Consider the following 19,874-nt stretch of genomic DNA (forward strand, 5'->3'; position numbering starts at 1 on the left):
AACCAAGTGTCCCACGTCAATGGGACTGTAGTAAACCCCCAGAGAGCACTACAGTTGCCACAGTTTGAGCTTACAGCTGATCGCCTCTCTTGGGTAGAGCGGGACCCCCAGACTCAGGAGGTCCAGACCCAGCTGGTCGTTCCCCAGTGCCATAGGAGAAGTGTTCTGAAGCTCACTCACGACATCCCTGTAGCCGGTCACCTGGGACAAGAAAAGACCCTGGCTTGGGTCTTATCCCGCTTCTATTGTCCGGGAGTTCACCGGGATGTAAGGGACTATTGCTGCTCATGGCCAGACTGCCAGTTGGCCACCAACCCTGGGGTGTGGAAGGGGCCCCTAGTTCCCTCGCCTGTGGTGGGAGTGCCCTTTGAGCGAGTTGCCATGGACCTGATCAGGCCCCTGTCCAAGAACAAGGCTGGGTTCCATCATATCCTCGTCGTCCTGGACTATGCCACTGGCTTCCCTGAGGCCATCCCGCTGTGGAACACCAGCACCCACACTATCGCGGCTGAGCTGGTGAAGGTTTTCACCCTGGTGGGGCTTCCCAGAGAGCTCCTCACCGACCAGGGGACCAATTTCACATCCCGGTTACTCCGTCAAGTGTACGCCCTGCTCGGCCTTCGGAAGCTGCAAATGTCCATATACCAACCCCAGATGGATGGGCTCGTCGAGCACTTTCATAAAAGGCTCAGGACAATGCTGAGGAAGTTTCCTCCTCAAGGCCCATACAAAATTGTCCATCAGGTGGGGCCTGTCACCTATGAGGTTCACCAGCCCGACTGGAGGAAGAAGAAACAGGTGTACCACATGAACCTCTTGAAACCCTGGCATGCCTGGGAAGGATTGCTAATCACCCCCTACCCACCAGAACCAGCCCCAAGTGCCTGAGTTGAACAAATGGAGGAGCCCCAGTTGGGTGACACGATGTCAGCTGATCAACGCAAAGAAGCTCAGTGCCTCCTGGAAGCCTTCCAGAAGACTTTCACCACACGCCCTGGCCAGACCACCATCGTACAGCACATGATCCAGTCAACCCCGGGACAAGTGGTCCGGGAAGCGGCCTGTCCCCTCCCATGGCAGATGCAAGAGATCACGGAGAAGGAGGTCCAAACAATGGTAGAATTGGGAGTCATTGAGTGGCGCAGCCCCATTATACTGGTCCCAAAACCTGATGGGAGCCATTGCCTCTGTATCGACTTTCGGAAGATAAATGCAGTCTCGATGTTTGACGCCTATCCGATGCCCCGGATTGATGAGCTGCTCGACCATCTGGGAACTGCGAATTACATCACCACACTTGATCTCAATACAAAAGGGTATTGGCAGATCTCCCTGGACCTTTGTGTTCCAGAGAAAAGACAGCGTTCGCCACCCGAACGGGGCTGTATCAATTTGTCCGGATGCGCTTCGGCCTCCATGGGGCTTTAACTTCCCAGATATAGACTGGGGGACAAGTGCTAGTAATAATAATAGGGCTCAGATTTTCCTAGATGCGATAGCTGATGGATTCCTTCATCAAGTAGCTGCTGAACTGACTAGAGGGGATGCCATTTTAGATTTGGTTTTGATGGGTAGTGAGGACCTCATAGAAGAAATGGTTGTAGGGACAATCTTGGCTCAAGTGATCATGAGCTAATTCAGTTCAAACTGAACGGAAGGATTAACAAAAATAAATCTGCAACTAGGGTTTTTGATTTCAAAAGAGCTGACTTTCAAAAATGAAGGAAATTAGTTAGGGAAGTGGATTGGACTGAAGAACTTATGGATCTAAAGGCAGAGGAGGCCTGGGATTACTTTAAATCAAAGCTGCAGAAGCTATTGGAAGCCTGGATCCCAAGAAAAGGGAAAAAATTCATAGGCAGGAGTTGTAGACCAAGCTGGATGAGCAAGCATCTCGGAGAGGTGATCAAGAAAAAGCAGAAAGCATACAGGGAGTGGAAGATGGGAGGGATCAGCAAGGAAAGCTACCTTATTGGGGTCAGAACATGTAGGGATAAAGTGAGACAGGCTAAAAGTCAAGTAAAGTTGGACCTTGCAAAGGGAATTAAAACCAATAGTAAAAGGTTCTAGAGCCATATAAATAAGAAGAATACAAAGAAAGAAGAAGTGGGACCGCTAAACACTGAGGATGGAGTGGAGGTCAAGGATCATCTAGGCACAGATTAATAAACACAAGTGATTTTATTAAGCATAAAAAGTAGGATGCAAGTGGTTTCAAGTAATAACAGACAGAACAAAGTAAGTGACCAAGCAAAATAAAACAAAACATGCAAATCTAAGCCTAATACATTTAAGAACCTCAATACAGGTAAATCTCACCCTCAGAGATGTTCCAATAAGCTTCTTTCACAGACTAAAAGAAAAGGAGTACTTGTGGCACCTTAGAGACTAACCAATTTATTTAGTCTCTAAGGTGCCACAAGTACTCCTTTTCTTTTTGCGAATACAGACTGACACGGCTGCTACTCTGAAACCTTTCACAGACTAGACTCCTTCTTAGTCTGGGCCCAATCCTTCCCCCTGGTACAGACTTTGTTAGTTCCAGCAGGCATCTTATGTGAAAAGCAGGGAATTCCACATGACTGGGACCCCTTTGTTCTGTTTGCATCATTAACTGGATGCAACCTAGTTACAATGTCACCAGGCTTGCAGGTAAACAGAGCCATCTACAGTCAATTATTCTAATTAATGGGAGCCATCAAGATTCCGAGCCATTATTAATGGCCCACACTTTGAAGTCCTATTGGAATTATTCAGAATTATATTTCATATTTCTAGTTTTAGATACAAGAATAATACATACATAGAAATAGGATGAACACACAGTAGATTATAAGCTTTGTAATGATACACATTGAAACACGTTCACGATGAAACCCACAAAAGAAAGGAAATAAAAAGCACAGCCAGTTCCCATGGCATGGCTCCAACTTCTCCAGCACAGTCACACTGTGTCATTACCACAGCTTCCGTGCCCCACAAGCCCCCCCGACACGCCAGCCTTTCGTCAGCCAGGTGCACTCAGTGCTCCCGACACAACCAGCCACTGCATCAAACATCCACAACACTAGTGCTGCTGGGGAAGAACTGCTCTGGCGAGGGGACAGCGTTCCAGTTGCAGTGTGTGGTCTCTGTTGTGTGGGGGATGTGAAGCTCAGCCTATGCTGGGAGCCTCACTAGCTCTTGCAGTCTGGGCTTGGTCTCCTGCATCAGCTCAGTGTTCTGGCTCAAACAGCCTCTATGCTGAGCCTGAGTTTAACTCCCCCAGGTTAGACATAGAACACTTCTGAAGAACTTCCTCATTCTCGTTAATCACCCCATCTCATCCCTGCCCTAGTTCTGGGCATGACCCTACGCCCGAGTGTTCATCATACAGGGCCAGATCCTCAGCTGGTGTGAATGGGTGTGTTGACTCCAATGGAGCTTTGCCCATTTAACCAGCTGGGGATCTGGCCCCATTGACTCCAATGGAGCGATGCTGATTGACACCAGTTAGTCAATGCGCCAGATCTCCATCTGTTTCTTGAAGGAGACAGTTGCAGATGTGAGCTAGAACCATAGCTGAGATATGGACAACACCTTCTCACTGATAAGGAGCCACACTGCCATCTGGATGAAGGTCTGGGTTTTTATTGAGATATGTTACGTTCCAGAAAGTGTATTCCTGGGTTTAGGAAAGTGTATATATATGACCTAAGCATTATATTTGTACTGCCTTAGGATGAATAGTTAAAGACACCCAAGACTCTAAAATCTCAAGTCCATTCTGATAGTAAGCAATGCTCAGTCTGGGCATTACGTACGTTCCGTTGAGGCCAGGACTCAAATGGTGCTGAGCCCTCTGCACTATGGTAAATTTCACCCATGAGGAATAAGTTACTTGGGGAAGCAAATGATTATGAGGTGCCCAGGCTGGGCGGTGAGGTGGGGCAGCAGGAAGTGTGAGCAAGGCAGGGTGGGAAGATAGCTCTTTCCTGTCTGCAATATTTTTGGCTGATATGATGGCATGTAACAAGATGTGCATCAGGTTGGCTTCCTGTGTTGTTTTTCTGAGATAAGGGATCTGCAAAGCTCAGAAGCCTCAGCGCTCGTCCTTTCCTGATAGCCTCTGAGTCCCCGTGGGAAGCCGAGGTGACGGGAATCTGTCCAGTGAGTGGAATGAACTCAGTGGGATGAATTCAGGGATGGATTAGGAGAATCCAGAAGGGTCTAAGTTGATGTAATTTGCAATTACTTCTGGTCCCTCCAATATGAATGTTCCACAAACTGAGATGCTGTCCTGACAGTGAAACATCCTTAGATTCACTGGGCTAGATTCTCTGGTGTGTCTGTGCCAAGAGAAATTGTTCATAGAGTCACAGATTTTAAGGCCAAAAAGGATCATCAGACCATCAAGTCTCCTCTCCTGTGTAACACAGACCATAGAATTTCATCCAGTTACCCTCTATTGAGCCCAGTAAGGGGTGCTTGAGTAAAGCATCTTCCAGAAAGGCAGCCAGTCTGGATTTGAAGACTCAGGAACTGGCAAATTCCCCTCTTGATCTTCATTTTGATATGCTAAACAGATTGAGCTCTCACTGTCAGGCATTTCTTCAGCTCTTGAATCATTTTTATAGCTCTTTTCTGCACCCTTTCCAATTGTTCAACATCCTTTTCCAAATGTGGACCTCAGAATGGGAGGTTGTATTCCAGTTTGTGCCTCCTCAATGCCATATGCAAAGGTGAAATCGCCTCCCTGCTCCTACTCACTCCTGGGATCACTGCTCAGTCCCTCACCTGTTGGTTGGGAGTGAGCGCCTGTGGTATTTACTCCTTGTGAAGTGGCCAGCCCTGGAGCACGAATTGGTTTAGTGGCTGCTTGCTCCGTTTCTAGGTGCTACCTTGTTTTTTCTGTTAAACACACTCTTCTGAGCTGCTGGTCTCACTAGGCAGACCCCAGCCACCAGTTTTCATGTACTGCATGTTGGGTAATAACAGGAGAGGATTCCATGCTTGTAAAACTAAACTGCTTTTTTATCAAGACAACTATTTCAGATGTGTGACCACCACAGCTAGAATTCCAGCCATGTGCGCACAGACTGACTTCCAGGTGCCTGGAAGGAGAAAGTAGTTAAGGACATTGAGATCAATGGTAATTAGGACAAAATACAACATAGTTTTATAAAAGGTAGATCATGCTAAACCAACCTGATCTCCTCCTTTGAGAAGGTAACAGATTTGTTAGACAAAGGCAACGCAGTGGATCTAATTCACCTCAATTTCAGTAAGGCATTTGATACGGTTCCACATGGAGAATTATTAGCTAAACTGGAAAAGATGGGGATCAATATGAAAATTTTGAAAAGTGGATAAGGAACTGGTTAAAGGGGAGACTACAACGGGTCAACCTGAAAGGTGAACTGTCAGGCTGGAAGGAAGTTACTAGTGGAGTTCCTCAGGGATCGGTTTGGGGACCAATCTTATTTAATCCTTTTATTACTGACCTTGGCACAAGAACTGGGAATGTGCTAATAAAGTTTGTGGATGACACGAAGCTGGGAGGTATTGCCAATACAGAGAGGGACTGGGATATCCTACAGGAAGATCTGGATGACCTTATAAACTGGACTAATAGTAATAAGATGAAATTTAATAGTGAAAAGTGCAAGGTCATGCATTTAGAGATTAATAACAAGAATTTTTGTTCTAAACTGGGGACGCATCACTTGGAAGTAACAGAGGAGGAGAAGGACCTCGGAGTATTGGTTGACCACAGGATGACTATGAGCTGCCAATGTGATGTGGCCATGAAAAAAGCTAATGCGGTCTTGGGATGCATCAGTTGAGGTATTTCCAGTAGAGATAAGGAGGTGTTAGTACCGTTATACAAGGCACTGGTGAGGCCTCATCTGGAATATTGTGTGCAGTTCTGGTCTCCCATGTTTAAGAAGGATGAATTCAAACTGGAACAGGTACAGAGAAGGGCTACTAGGATGATCCGAGGAATGGAAAACCTGTCTTATGAAAGGAGACACAAAGAGCTTGGCTTGTTTAGCCTGACCAAAAGAAGGTTGAGGGGAGATATGATTGCTCTCTATAAATCTATCAGCGGGATAAATATCAGGGAGGGAGAGGAATTATTTAAGCTCAGTACCAATGTGGACACAAGAATAAATGGGTATAAACTGGCCATCAGGAAGTTTGGACTTGAAATTAGATGAAGATTTCTAACCATCTGAGGAGTGAAGTTCTGGACTAGCCTTCCAAGGGGAGCAGTGGAGGCAAAAGACATATCTGGCTTCAAGACTAAGCTTGATAAATTTATGGAGGGGATGGTATGATGGGATAGCCTAATTTGGCAATGAATTGATCGTTGACTATTAACAGTAAATATGCCCAATGGCCTGTGATGGGACACTGGATAGGGTGGGATCTAAGTTACTACAAAGAATTCTTTCCTGGGTGTCTGACTGCTGAGTCTTGCCCACATGCTCAGGGTTTAGCCATATTTGGGGTCGGGAAGGAATTTTCCTCCAGGGCAGATTGGCAGAGGCCCTGGGGGGTTTTCGCCTTCCTCTGCAGTGTGGGGTACAGGTCACTTGCTAGAGGATTCTCTGCACCTTGAAGTCTTTAAACCACGATTTGAGGACTTCAATAGCTCAAACGTAGGTCAGGGATTTGTTACAGGAGTGAGTGGGTGAGATTGTGTGGCCTAGGTTGTGCAGGAGGTCAGATTAGATGATCATAATGGTCCCTTCTGACCTTAAAGTCTATGAGCCTCCTCCAAACTCCAAGTTCCATGTGTTTGCTAGAGAGTTTGTGAGGTTCTGAGTGTCCCCTGGGAAACGCGGAGTTCCCTTCACTCAGAAGGAATTGAGGTTGCTCACCAGTGCCTCCTGGAGGTGATTGGCCCCTCTCAGGGTAGGGCTAGCCTTGGGCAAGTATAGCAAAAAACAGATGTGACTATTCTTGCATCACTTCACAACGCTTTTGATTCAGGAGCTTTCGGGAGAGTGAGGCCATGACACTTCTGCTTTCCATTGACCTGGCTGAGATCAACAGTGAGAGAAGAATGGGGCCCAATGTGATGCTGTGTCCAGTAGCACCTGATGATAGCAGACACCATCCCAGGTGATGGGGCAAAGGAAGAGCCCCTCAGGTCCCCATCCCTTGTCTCCAGCCCCACAGAAACTCCTGACCTGAGGGGTTGGCTCATGATAGACTGGAGAGATCTCTGCTCCGACCGGGGTCACTCATCAACATGGATCTCATCCCATCACACCCTGCAATCCCCCTCCCTCCAACTGCAGCAGCAGAAAGAGGCTGACACCTGCCCAGGAGCCCAGGATCCTGAATCCCAAAGCCGTGTCCCCCCAAGCATCCTGCCTCCTGTGCAAACCCTCTGCACTGGCTCCAGCTCCCCTGGGTTCCCAGCTGGTTTCACTGTCTCCAGCTCACAGGAAAGCCCCTCTGGGTCCTTTCTAACTGACTTCTCAGGGCCCTAGACACCTGGGTTCCATGTCCCAGGTCAGTGTATCTGGGCTATAAAGGGGAATGTCTTTGTGCTTGTGTAAGGGGACTGTTGTCCCCTTACCAACATTCAGTGGGGGTGTTTTAGTTGCTAGCTCCCAGAACTAAAAAGGGGGAAGGGTTGATGGGGAATCAGGACCCTGAGACTGACAGTCCCCGGGAACAATGGGGAGAGGCCAATGCTCCAGGTCAGCCTGAATGACAGGGCGAGCAGGCTAATCAGGGAGTCAGGAGGCCAGGGAGGTCCCGTCCTCCTTGTGAGCTGGAATTGCCTGGGTTGGACAGAGTGGGGCCGAGCGAAGGAGAAAGCAGGGGCCCAAGGTAAGCTGGGGAGCAGAGCTGTGCCAGATCCAGAGGGACCAGAAAAGCAACCCAGAGAGAGCAGACCCTGTCCTGGGAGCAGAGCTGCAGCCCCAAAACCAGAGGCACAGTCCAGAGAGAGCAGACCTGTCCTGGGAGGAGAGCTGCAGCAACCAGAGCCAGGGGGGCCAGAAAAGCAGCCCAGGAAGCAGGTCAGTGCTGGGAGCAGAGTCACAGAAGCAGCTTGCAGAGCAGACCTGTCCTGGGAGCAGAGCTGTAGCAACCAGAGCCAGAGGGCCCAAAGAAGCAGCCCAGGGAGCTGGAGGCAGAGCAGCAGCAGTGCAGAGACAGAGTGGTGGAGCTGGGGCTGGAGCAGTCCGGAGCTGGGTGCGGTGAGCAGCTAGGGAGAACGAGGGGGACCCTGGGCTGCGGGCCAAGCACAGGGAGGCGCCTCAGCCAGGAGGCGCTTCAGCCAAGAGGCTCTGCAGGCCAGGCTTGGATCATAACCCCGACAGGGCGGGGGCAACGCTGGGAAAAAGGGTCCTACCACTTAGAGCCTGAGGGCGTGTGGCCACTACCAGAGCGAGTGTCCAACCCACAGCATCCCTGCAGCACAACCAGGGCCTGAGAAAAAGGCCTGGGATTTACAAGGAACAGACTGTGAACCACCCTGACATTCCAGAGACACTGTTTGTGATGTTCCCTGCCACCGAGCGGCTTGATGTGTTTCCTTTAACCTTTCTCATTTTTCCTTATTTTTAAAATTAATTGTTGATTAAATAACTTGTATGTAATGGTCAGTGGGTCAGAGAAGTGCCCAGTACAGAGAGAGTACCCCGGAGTGGGGACACCCTAGCCCCTGTCCTAGGTGACCACAGCAGGGTTGGGGGTCGAGCCCCCCAGGAATCCTGGGCCCAGCCTTGTTGGGGTTACGAGGACTCTCCCAGACAGGAGAGTGGAAGGGGAGTCCTCAAGGGCAGGGAGGCCACTGAGTAAAGGAAGTGGGAGCGAGGACTCAGATCCTTTTGCTAGCCCACTTCACCGGGGTAGTGCAGAAGCCGGGAAAGTTCCCCACAATAGCGGGACTATTCCCCCACTTACACTTGGAAATGACCAGGGTCCCCTCGTGTGCAGACCCTTCACAAAGTGCCACAATGTCACTGGAAGTTCCCACTGCGCCTGTGTAGATGGATAAAAGCCTGATCCCGTGAAAGGGAATTTCACGGATGTGCCAGGGTGAGGTCCCCACCATCCCTCCCTGCTGCCTGGCTGCCCTTGGTTAACTTTTTTGTTTGATTTTGTTGACAAATTCTGTAGGAATAACCCCATTTTGGGACCAGCTCTGCTCTGCTCCCGCCTTTCCATTGTCACTGAATTGGGCCCAAGGTTTCACTGACAGTTTTGTCAATATCTGCAATGAGAAAAGGGATAAGTGTCAACAAAACGCCACCCTCTGTGAACCACATGGAAGATGCATCAACACTCCTGGGAATGACACTTGTAAATATCACTCAGGATTTGGGCAGAATCACAAGGATATTTTCAAACTCTGCATAGATAGGACAGGTGAGACCATTTAACAATGATCCCCACCATTCGTGTCCTCGAGGTGAGGTGAGATACCAGAGTCCACTAGGCAATTTCTAGGCAGCCTGATAGCAAAGTCCTGGGATGGAGAGTAACCAGGCAGTGAGCCCATCTGGCGGAATTGGCCGATGTCCCCATCTTGCGTCTGTCCACCAGGAGGATAACAACCTGCTGCTGCTGCCAGCTATTGAAACTACTCCTTTAACTTGCATGGTTGAGGCCTGCACTGTGGTGCTGAAAGTCTGGGATCAAAAGACTGCTGATAACAACTCCATGGTCAGTGATTCAAAACAGCTTCTCAGGGGGGCGTCTCTCATTTCCCTTCCCAGATTTTAATGAATGCAGCAGATTCCCAGCCATCTGCGGGCCGGGAGCCTGATGCATCAACACCATTGGGGGGGTCACTGGTGTGAGTGCCCAACTGGTCGCATCCCTTCCACCAGGGTCGGGACCTGCGTACAGAACAAAACCACATGTAAAGGTGAGTTCTCCCCCAGCGAGCAGAGGTGTTTGTATCCAGCAGGTCTGTCTGTGGGGTAGATGGAAACCCATCAAGAGATCTATGAAGCTGGCTTGCAGGTGTGGTAGGAGGATGGGGTAAGAATTAGTTTCTCCCACCCTCCCAGACAGGGTGCTCTCTAGCGCTGAGGCACAGGCTCAAGGCCACCAGCTCCCCTGTGTTTGTAGGGGATATGCCTTAAATTCCTTCCGTCACCCTGTGAAACACTCTGATCAGCTGAAGGGAGGCAGAAGCCCAGGCTCATGTGAGGGATCAAAGGAACAGGAGCAGGGAAAGGGAGACAGGGGAGTGTAAATGGAGGGAGAGAAAGGCGGGGTGAGAGGGGGAGGAAGGGAGAGGAGTTTTGCAGCAGGCACTTACTAGACTATCGGCAGCACAGGACTGGCATGCAGACAGAGGGCAGCCTTCGGGGTTGGGAAGATAAGGGGTGATCTGATGTAAAAGCTCTAATATCTACACCTCTCTTTCTATTGCTCCAAGTGCCCATCTTTAACCGCAGCCCTGAGTTTGTGGGAGTCCTAGAGAGGTGCAGGAACTTCTCTCTGCAGGTACTGATCATTCATTTGTTGGGTGTTTTGTTCAGTGTTTCTGCCAACACTACAGAAACGTTGAGACTAAAAGCTTTGGTGTTTGTATTACGGTAGTGCCTAGAAGCACCAGCCAAGATCAGCTCCCCATTGTGCTAGGCCCTTCCAAACAGCGAGTCACAGACACTTCTTGTCCTCAAGCGCTTGAAAACCAAATAGAGGAAGGATGATTATCCATGCTTTGCTTAAGAGGAAACTGAGGTGCAGAGAGATTATGGGATCTGCCCAGGAGCACCCAGAGTCAACATCAGAGCCAGGAGCTGAACCCAGATCTCCTGCGTACCAGTCCTGTGCCTTACCCCCAAAGCCATTGTCCTTCAGCATGGGCCAGACCAGACTAAACTGAAAGGAAACCTACTTATCAGAAAGGCCAGAAATGCACAGTTCAGGCACCAACAACCTTACCTCTGCACTTCCAGTGACGCCAAATCACCAATCTTGCCTTTTTGTTCGTACCTTTCATAGCTGGGGCCCAATCCTGAAAAGCTCTATGCCTATGGTTAGCATTGGTAGGATCAGGCCTCTGCATGTGTCTATGCCAAATGGCAATGAGGAGACACCTGCCTCAGTTCTGCACTGCCCTCCGGTGCCTGCAGAAATCACCCTTTGCCCTGGGTCACTCTGCAGGGAGAGATGAGCAGCAGCAGCTGTGGGGTTTACTCTTTCATTAATTCAACTGTAGAGATTTTGATATCCACATGTGGAGTGTGGCGTTATCATTACAGGTGAGAGGGTCTGCCCTGGGTGTGCCCCAGAGCCCAGTGACCCCTTAGTTCATGTAGGGGTCTCACAGCAGAAAGATGTGTAGATAGATACTCTTCAGAAAATATCTATGCTTTCCACTGGGGATGTGTGTGTGCATGCACGCTCTAGTGTGAGTGTACTTTTGCGTGCAGCACCCCTAGCTGGGGAAAAACAGTCTGACCCCCCAGTGTCCCCAAGCAATGTCACTGTCCCCACATGGGATGTGGCACTGGAGCCCCCAGATTCCTCACTCACAAGGTATGTCTTTCCCCATCGCTAGGAAGCAACTCGCCCTTTCGACTCCCTTCTGAACAGCAGCTCCCTCCGGGCCGGTGCCAGCGAAGGAGAGGTGGCATTGGCTGTGACGCTCCTGATGCAGGCCGTGAAATAGGCCATGCTGGTCACTGTGCTCCGGTCTCCAGAGATGAAGACTCAGAACAGGAGGACAGGATCTATAGGTGAAGGGGCCATCCGGCTCTCAGCTGCTGTGGGATAGAAGATTATACAGTGCATTTAAAACAGATACAGAACAGCACTGCCCCCTGCCCCAGGAATTTTAATCCAGCCCAGCCAGTGCCCTGAGGTGTATCAGAAAATGCCGGAGGTTTTCAATGCAGTACTTGCACCCTGCCCCTAGGGTCAGCTATGCTGAGCCAGGCACTTCTCCCCCCATTCTGCCCCCACCCCAAACGCACTCCACCAGCTGGGTGAGTGCAGAGGGGATGCAGAACCCCCAGGGAGGTACAGCCAGCATGTGGGGTGGGGATACGGGGAGATGGGCCAAGGGCAGGCAGAGAGGGGGAGCCCCAAACCATCCCCTTCCCCAACAGGGAAGAACCCCAAAAACCTTCACACCCCAGGCAGAGTGGGAGAGGGATAAGGATCTGGGCGAGAATGGACAGATTCCTGGGGAAGTGGTTTCACAGTGGGAAGCTCTGTCACTTCCTCTCCCCCTCCCTCCCACCAGGTACTGAGACTCGCGTGTCACAGGGAACTGCAGTGCAGACAGCGGGGCCTCAGGCTGAGAGCTCAGGAGGAGACGATGGACATTCCCTGTGATACAGTCACCATGGCAACCACACAAGGTACCATCCAGGGGAGCGATTCCCAGGCACCCAACCCCCGTCCTGGTTCTATCCTTGCTCTGTCCCCGTGGATCCCCAGGCCAGGAGCCTCGTCTCTGGCTCCAGCACGAGCGGGGACCTTGCTGACTGTGCCAGTGGTTCTTAGGCTGTTGGCCATGGGACTGTGCAGACACCTTCATTTCTGCTTGTCTCACAGAGGTGGGGGCTCCGAGGGGAGACAGCTCAGCAGAGGGCCTCTGTGGTATGAAGTGGGCCCAGCGAATGGAAAGGGGAGGGGATTCTTAGCCCAGCTAAACGCCAGGCTGGAGATGAGCATCTCCCTGGGTGGAAACCAGAACAACATTTCCCCTCAACTCCCACTTTCAGGCTCATACGACCTAACTGAGAGTTTGTCTACATGGCAAGATGCTGCGCTGCAAGCCAGGTTGTGAATCTCCAGCGTACCAGCTTGCGGGTCAGTAAAATCCCCTGTCAGCATTGCTGCAGTTCAGCGTGCTACAGCAGTGCCTGCAAGGGATGTTATTGCGCAGCAAGCTGGTGCGCCATAGATTCTCCACCTCGTCTACACTGCAAGTTACTGTGCTGCAAGCAAGTCCTGATACTGCTCCCCAATCCTCCAGCACCAGGGAAAGCTCCTCCCTGACCAACTCCTCTGCTTGTCTTCAATGAGAAAAGTCATGTCTTCGCCTCTGCTTCCTGCAGCTTAATGTTTCCAAGATGGAATGTTTCTCTGGCCTCAGACGGGGGAGGTAGCCTGCTCCAGTGATTAGGCAGGACTCCTGAGTTCGATACCCATTTCTGCCACAGTCTCACTGGTCATTGGGTGTCTCATAGAGTTTAAGGCCAGAAGGAACCATTGGATCATCTGGTCTGACCTTCTGCATAGAACTGGCTCCGTGAATTGAGCCCAATAACTTGTGCTTGTCTAAATTGCCTGGTGCCTTCCAGAAGGGCAGTCGGTCTGGATCTGAAGACAGCATGGGGTGGAGAATCCACTGCTTCCCTTGGGAGTTTGTTCCAATAGTTAATCGCTCTCGCTGTGGTGTCTGATTTCCAGTTTCATTTTGTCTGGCTTCAGCTTCCAGATGTTGGTGGCTCTTCTGCCCCCCACAGAGACAAGAACAGACTTCTCTCACCCGACATCTCCAGGGGCCCCAAATTCCAGCTACATGGAGACAAACCACCACCGAACAGCTCACCAAGTCCCTCTAACTCCAACCATAGGCTCTGCAGCTATTCTCTCTGAAATTCCCCTGTTAGCTGCACCTGGCTGGCTCTTTCTTCAACTTCAGCATCCCTATGTCCAGAACGAGGTATCATCTCCTGTTCCAACAGGTTTCACGGCTGTTGCTTGTATTACTTATTCCACCCTGGACTCCATCATTAACAAGACATTTCTCAGTGAGGGGAATCTACCAGCTGGTGAGAAGAGGAGGAATGTTCAGCTGAACTCCAGGGTGGTGAGTGGGGCCATCGGAGATGGGAGACCCCTTCACCTCTCCAGAGCTGTGAACTTGACCCTGCACCAGAGAGAGGTGTGGGGATCCCCTCACTTTGCTCCCTGTCTGGGACTCACCTGCTGAGCCTTTGGATTGTGCTGCCTTTCTGGGCTCCCACTGTGTCTGAGAAGTGGAGAGACCTCCTTATTCCTGATGCACTGGAGCTGTTTTACTGGGGTATGCACCGTGTCACACGGGGTTATGATTCATCGTGGAAAGTGCTCCAGGGTACCAGCTCTGCCTGGATCACCCCTGATCCAAACTAATGAGAAAGCAGCTTCCTATAGCTTATGTGGTTCAGGGAATCAGCATGAAACAGTGCTTTCTTTGATACAGAAATCAGCTTGGAGGGGGAGTTGTACCACTGCCCTCTGCTGGATGGAAGGAGAAAGACTTGGCCATGTGCCACATGCCCTGTAGTGCTGCTAGCTAACAAGGGCTCTCAGGTAGCAGGGCCTTTGCTTTTAGAGCTCTGGGATGGGAGTTCTCTCTCCACTGTCATCATGAAATGATCCATGGGCACTGCGTGCTGCATGGGGAGAGCTGTGGGGCACTACGTGGCCTTGAGTTTGTTACTGCGTGGAATATAGACACACAATAACAGAAACAACATTATCTCGGTGATCTCATGAGGATGATGCTATTGTGTTTCCAGGCAAAGACAGCCAAGGAAGAGGTTCTCTGCATCCACTGGAAATTCATCGCTGGGAAAGGCACCTGGTCTCCAGCTGGCTGCACCGCTCTGCACACAAACAGCACTCACATCACCTGCAGCTGCGACCATCTCTCCAGCTTCGCTCTCCTTATGGGTCCCACAACAGTGCAGGTATCTCACTCTCAGACTCAGCTCAGAGGGCTGGACCCTGAGCCATTGGGGGCTTTGCTGGGGTAATGTCTGAGTAGGAACCTTAGGATCTCGCCATCCTCGCCTTCCTCCTGTGCCGCTCCATCCACAATGTCATGTGGCAAAGCTCTGACCTTGTCTGTGAGTCCTGTGCTTCCTGGCGGATTTCACTAGCCTCAGAGGCTCACTGTGACCCTCTACATAGCCCTTCTCCCTCTAGAGGCAAGGGTCACAGCCTACTGAGCCATTTTCATCATAAGCCAACAAGGAAAGTGAGGAGAAGCTACACTCCCTCACACAGTCTCTGTTGTCTCCCAGTCTCAGTGATTAGTCAGGGAAGGGATGGGGAAGCCTGGGCCCACCCTCTACTCCAGGCTCCTGATAGTAGCAGCTCTTGGTAGCTGACTTTTTGGAAACAGGACAAGTACGATTCCCAAGGCCACTTCCCCACAGCAGCCCCCACTTCCTCAATATCTACATCACACTTACCGCAGGGCCTCCTTCCTTGTGCCTGACAGGGTTTGTACTGCTCCATTTCTCCAGCAGCGCAGCTTCCTCCTACAGCTCCTGACACATGCGCCCCCACCTGACTGGGAGGCTTTTAACTAGTTTCAGCCAGCCCCTGATTGGCTTCAGGTGTCCCAATCAACCTAGCTATCTTACCTGCTTTCTGGAAGGATCTTAATTGGCCCCAGGTGCCTTAATTGATCTGGAGCAACTGCCATTTGCTTACCCTGGTAACAGGGATTTGTTTAGCCTGGGGCTAATATATCTTTCTCCCACTACTTTCCTATAGCCAGCTGGCCTTGCCCCATCACAGTCAGCACCTCTCTCCACCTGCAGCTCTACCTCTGCCTCTTCCTGGCCTACCTACTCTTCCTCACTGTGGTGACCCGCACCCGCAGTCGTGTATGGCCTGATTCTCCCCTGCTCTGTTTCTCCACTCGCAGCAGGGTGGGGGTGTGTGGCTTTGAACCCCTTTGTGCTCCCTGGATTCTGGCTGTGCAGGACACAGAGGGGATTCCCGGGTGGATGTTTCCACCCCGTGTTAAGCCCCTTCAAACTGGGCACAGTGGCCTCAGTCTCCCCATCCCCAGGAGTTTGGCCAGTTCTCTGCCTATGTCACAGGAGAGGAATTGAGGCATAGGGAGACTAAATGATTTGCCCACTATCCCACGGAATCTGTGGCAGGGCTGGGAACAGAACCAGGATCCCCTGAGCCCTGCTCCCCTGCTCTAACCACTAATCTCTGCTCCCTTCCTGAATCAGCAATGTGCAGCCATAGGACCCTCCATAGACCGAGGAACCTGCCGTCTCTGGGTCACGGAGCACTATAACTGGAGATCTGTGCTAACAAGAATCCCACTCTGACCCCCTGACAGGTCTCCCCCATACTCAGCATTTCCCTTCCCCACTGCAGTGTCCCTGGGTTCTCTATCTCCCCCTGGTGGCATGTGCTGTCATTGCTGGCTTCCTACACTACCTCTTCCTGGCCTGCTTCACCTGGATGTTCCTAGAGGGGCTGCACCTCCTTCCTCACCATCAGGAAACTGAAGGTCATGAATTACACCAGTACCAGCTGGTTCAAGAAGAGATTCATGTACCCGTTCGGCTATGGATTTCCAGCCTGGTGGTGGCTATTTCTGCAGTATTCAACCCAGATGGCTACGAAACTCCCTGACAGTAAATGCAGACCCTCCCCAATGACACTAAGCTGCCCCGAGTGCTATAGATGAGTTGTCCAACTTGCCATACATCTACAGACCTCACCCCACTAATGATCCTAACAGGACTCCGAGGTCCCAGGCTGGATTTGTGGTGCTGGTGGATAGGAAACCAACAACTTTCTTCCTGTGTACAAAGCCCTTAGGATCCCCTCTCCCTTCTTCCTCCTCTAACAGGAGGAACTTCCACTAAAAAGGGTTTGGCTTCTTCTAGACACTCCCGGCGATATCCTCGAATGGTGTAAAACAGGTAGCTCCGCTGCTTTCAATGCAGCTAAGCCGATTTACATCAGCTGAGTCTCTGGCTCTCCATCAATACTACATGCATCTGCCAGAGAGAGAGTAATCTGCATACTCTGTTGGCACCAGCAAGCCAGACTTGCTCACATCTCTGTCTCTCTAATCTCTCTCTATCCCCCCAGGTTCTTATTCCACACCCATCACCATGGTATCTGAGCTCTGAGTGTTTACACCTGTGTAAATCAGGATTAACTCCATGGATTCTTATGGAGTGTCTTTGGATTTACACTGGTATAACTGGGGCCCACACCTGGCTCTGGGACTGTGTTCAAGGTTTTCAGTCTAATCCATTTTTTGTTTCAGGACACAATCCCCATGTGACTTTGTACCCCATAATGCTTTATAGAAATATGCTTATGAATGTATATATGACATTACTGGAATATGTTTTTTGCTACATATGCCATGTAACGTATCTTTGCAAAGGCTATGTTCTACTGAATGTATTCTTCCTATTCGTATGCATGTATCATTTTTATATAAGAAGTTATGAGCGTTGGCTCTATGCTTGTATTTAAAGTGTTTGCTGTAGAAAGCACTTAAAACAGATGTGGTCAACATAGTGTGAAGTGGTTATTCAAGTAATTAGGAGTACTTAACTAACAATGAACATTGAAAGATGCCAATCCACAGCTGAGTTTCCTGGGAACGTTCAAACTAACATGTAGTCAATGGTGTCGGCCTGTAAAGAACGGAGTCATGCATGGACATGTGACTTGCCCATGTGACTCCAAAACTCCATCTTGTAGCTGTGATTCTGCATAGTAAAACACAAGGGGTTTCCACCCATAAGAGAGACTATGTAAGACCCTTGGAAACCCCTCCAGTTTGTCTTCATCTGGCTCAAGAGAGAGCTTCTCCACCCCAAAGAGATCGCCTGAAAGAAACTGGAACAAAGGACAGTAGCTACGGGGGTGTGAGTGATTGCTGGACCCAGACTAGGAAGGAGTCTAGTCTGTCAAAGAAGCTTATTGGAACATCTCTGAGAGTGAGATTTACCTGCATTTAGTTTCCTACTGTATTAGGCTTATACTTGTGTGTTTTTTGTTTTATTTTGCTTGGTAATTCTGCAAATTCTGTAATTCTGTCTGTCATTACTTGGAACCACTTAATCCTACTTTTTATATTTAATAAAATCACTTTTTACTTATTAATTAACGCAGAGTATGTATTAATACTTGGGAGGGCATACAGCTGTGCATCTCTCTCTATCAGTGTTATAGAGGGCGAACAATTTATGAGTTTACCCTGTATAAGCTTTGTACGGAGTAAAACGGATTTATTTGGGATTTGGATCCCATTGGGAACTGGGTATCTGGGTATTGGAGACAGGAACACTTATTAAGCTGTTTTCAGTAAAGCCTGCAGCTTTTGAGGGACGCGGTTTGGACCTGGGTCTGTGTTTGTAGCAGGCTAGTGTGTCTGGCACAACCAGGCAAGGCACTGAAGTCCCAAGATGCCAGGGAAAACGGGCTCAGAGGTAGTCCCAGCACATCAGGTGGCAGTTCCCAAAGGGGTTTCTGTGACCCAACCCGTCACACCCCATCTCTGCTCCAGTGGCTGAAAACGGGTAATATACTCATATTAATGTCACTCAGCTGGGATAACGCGCTGCTTCTTCTTCCTCCCTGCCTGTACCTGCTGGCTCAGCCTGCAGAGAGCCTTTCATTGGAGCTTCCTGGGTCCAGTCTGTGCCATAATCCCAGAAACCAGTGGGAGCTTACCTTGAGGACAGCAAGAGTTTGGTCCAGTCCAGTTACTGACCCAAGGAATGAGGAAGGGAGGGGCTGCACCATGCAAGTGTTAAGTGGGGGAAAGGATCTACATTGGGTGGAGTGAAGATGACAGAAGTCCATGCGGTTTCTTCCCTGAGCCCCGGATGGGGAGATTAGTTGCAGCCTGAAAGTGGCAGGGAAGAGCCTAAAGACAGGCGCTGGAAACTCTGACTCAGATCCTGCTCTCAGTTACACTGGTGTAAACTGAGCCCGCTGGAGTCACTTCATTTTTAACTAAGCAGAATCTGGCCTCTGTGATCCTATTGATCCATCTCAGCCCTGGCTGTGCCATCAGCTCTGTGCATTGGGGAGGGACCGAGAGCTGCCAGAGGATATTACAGAAGAGGGGATCAATGGTCCCTGGTTCTGCAGTGTTCAGATCTCTCCCCTGGGATCGTTCTCTGCCTCAGCTCGAGTCATTGGCCCCGGATGAAACGTTTCACAAGAAATATTTTCAGCTGTTTCCACAGATAAATGTGACGTTCTTTGCCCCGACCCTGTGGATCTTGAGAAACAGACTCTCCTCCCTCGGCGCAGATGTGTCCAATCTCAGAGACCATAGTTGAGAAGGCAACAAAGCAACCCTGGTGGGTCAAATGCCTTGGTTTGGAAGGTCCTTGGCATGAGGAGGGTGTGAGGGATTGCAGGAGGGGAACAGCATATCTAGGATCCATGGGAACAAATTCCCAATGTGTTCTCGTTGACAGTAGCCCTGTCCCACACAGGAAGCAGGGGCTGGTAGCTCCACACCACTCTGCCCAGATCCTCCTGACCCAATTGCTCTCCATAGGGTTATTGTAACGGGATCTCTCCATCTGCCTGTATCCAGGTTACTGACCTTTAAATCTGATGCCCAGCTCTTCCTTCTGGGCTGCACATGGAGCTTTGGTCTCCTCCAAGTCGGCCCAGCAGTCCCCATCGTCAACAGCCTGCAGGGAGCCTTCATCTTCCTGGGTGCAGTGTCTCCTCAATCGCCAGGTAATGTCAAGAGCATTTAATGGTGCAGTGACAGTGCTGAAGCTGAAACTCAGTTACAGGCCAGGTCCTCAGCTGGTGTAAACTCATGCATTTCCAAGGGTCCTTTCGGGCCTTGGGAAGCAGACAATAGCCATGAAGCAGTGTGCTTCAGCCATGCCCTCAGCAGCACCTCCACCCCACCAGTCACAACCCCCATGCCAGGGGCTGGGAGCAGGGCTAATGGAGAGATTTTATGCCAGCTCTACAGCAGCCAGGAAGGACTTCTGCCCAGGAGGGCTAATCACAGGGCCATTTGTGCCCACTTTAAAGCCCCTTTACACCTTTAAGCCAGATTGGCATAAAGAGGCATTAGAACTGGGCCCTAGGTGTCCAGGACAGGCAGAACCTGATAGCAAACCCTCAAACCAAAGAAGCAACCAAGG

The 19,874-nt window shown here is 50.3% G+C and overlaps 1 pseudogene; it reads left to right on the forward strand.

Moving 5' to 3' along the window:
• LOC102930634 overlaps positions 1–19,472 on the forward strand; it is a 68,831-nt pseudogene extending 49,359 nt beyond the window's left edge.
• The last annotated feature ends 402 nt before the right edge of the window (positions 19,473–19,874 follow it).

The sequence above is a fragment of the Chelonia mydas genome, chromosome 20 (genome assembly GCF_015237465.2).
Source record: "Chelonia mydas isolate rCheMyd1 chromosome 20, rCheMyd1.pri.v2, whole genome shotgun sequence".
NCBI classification, from domain to species: Eukaryota; Metazoa; Chordata; order Testudines; family Cheloniidae; genus Chelonia; species Chelonia mydas.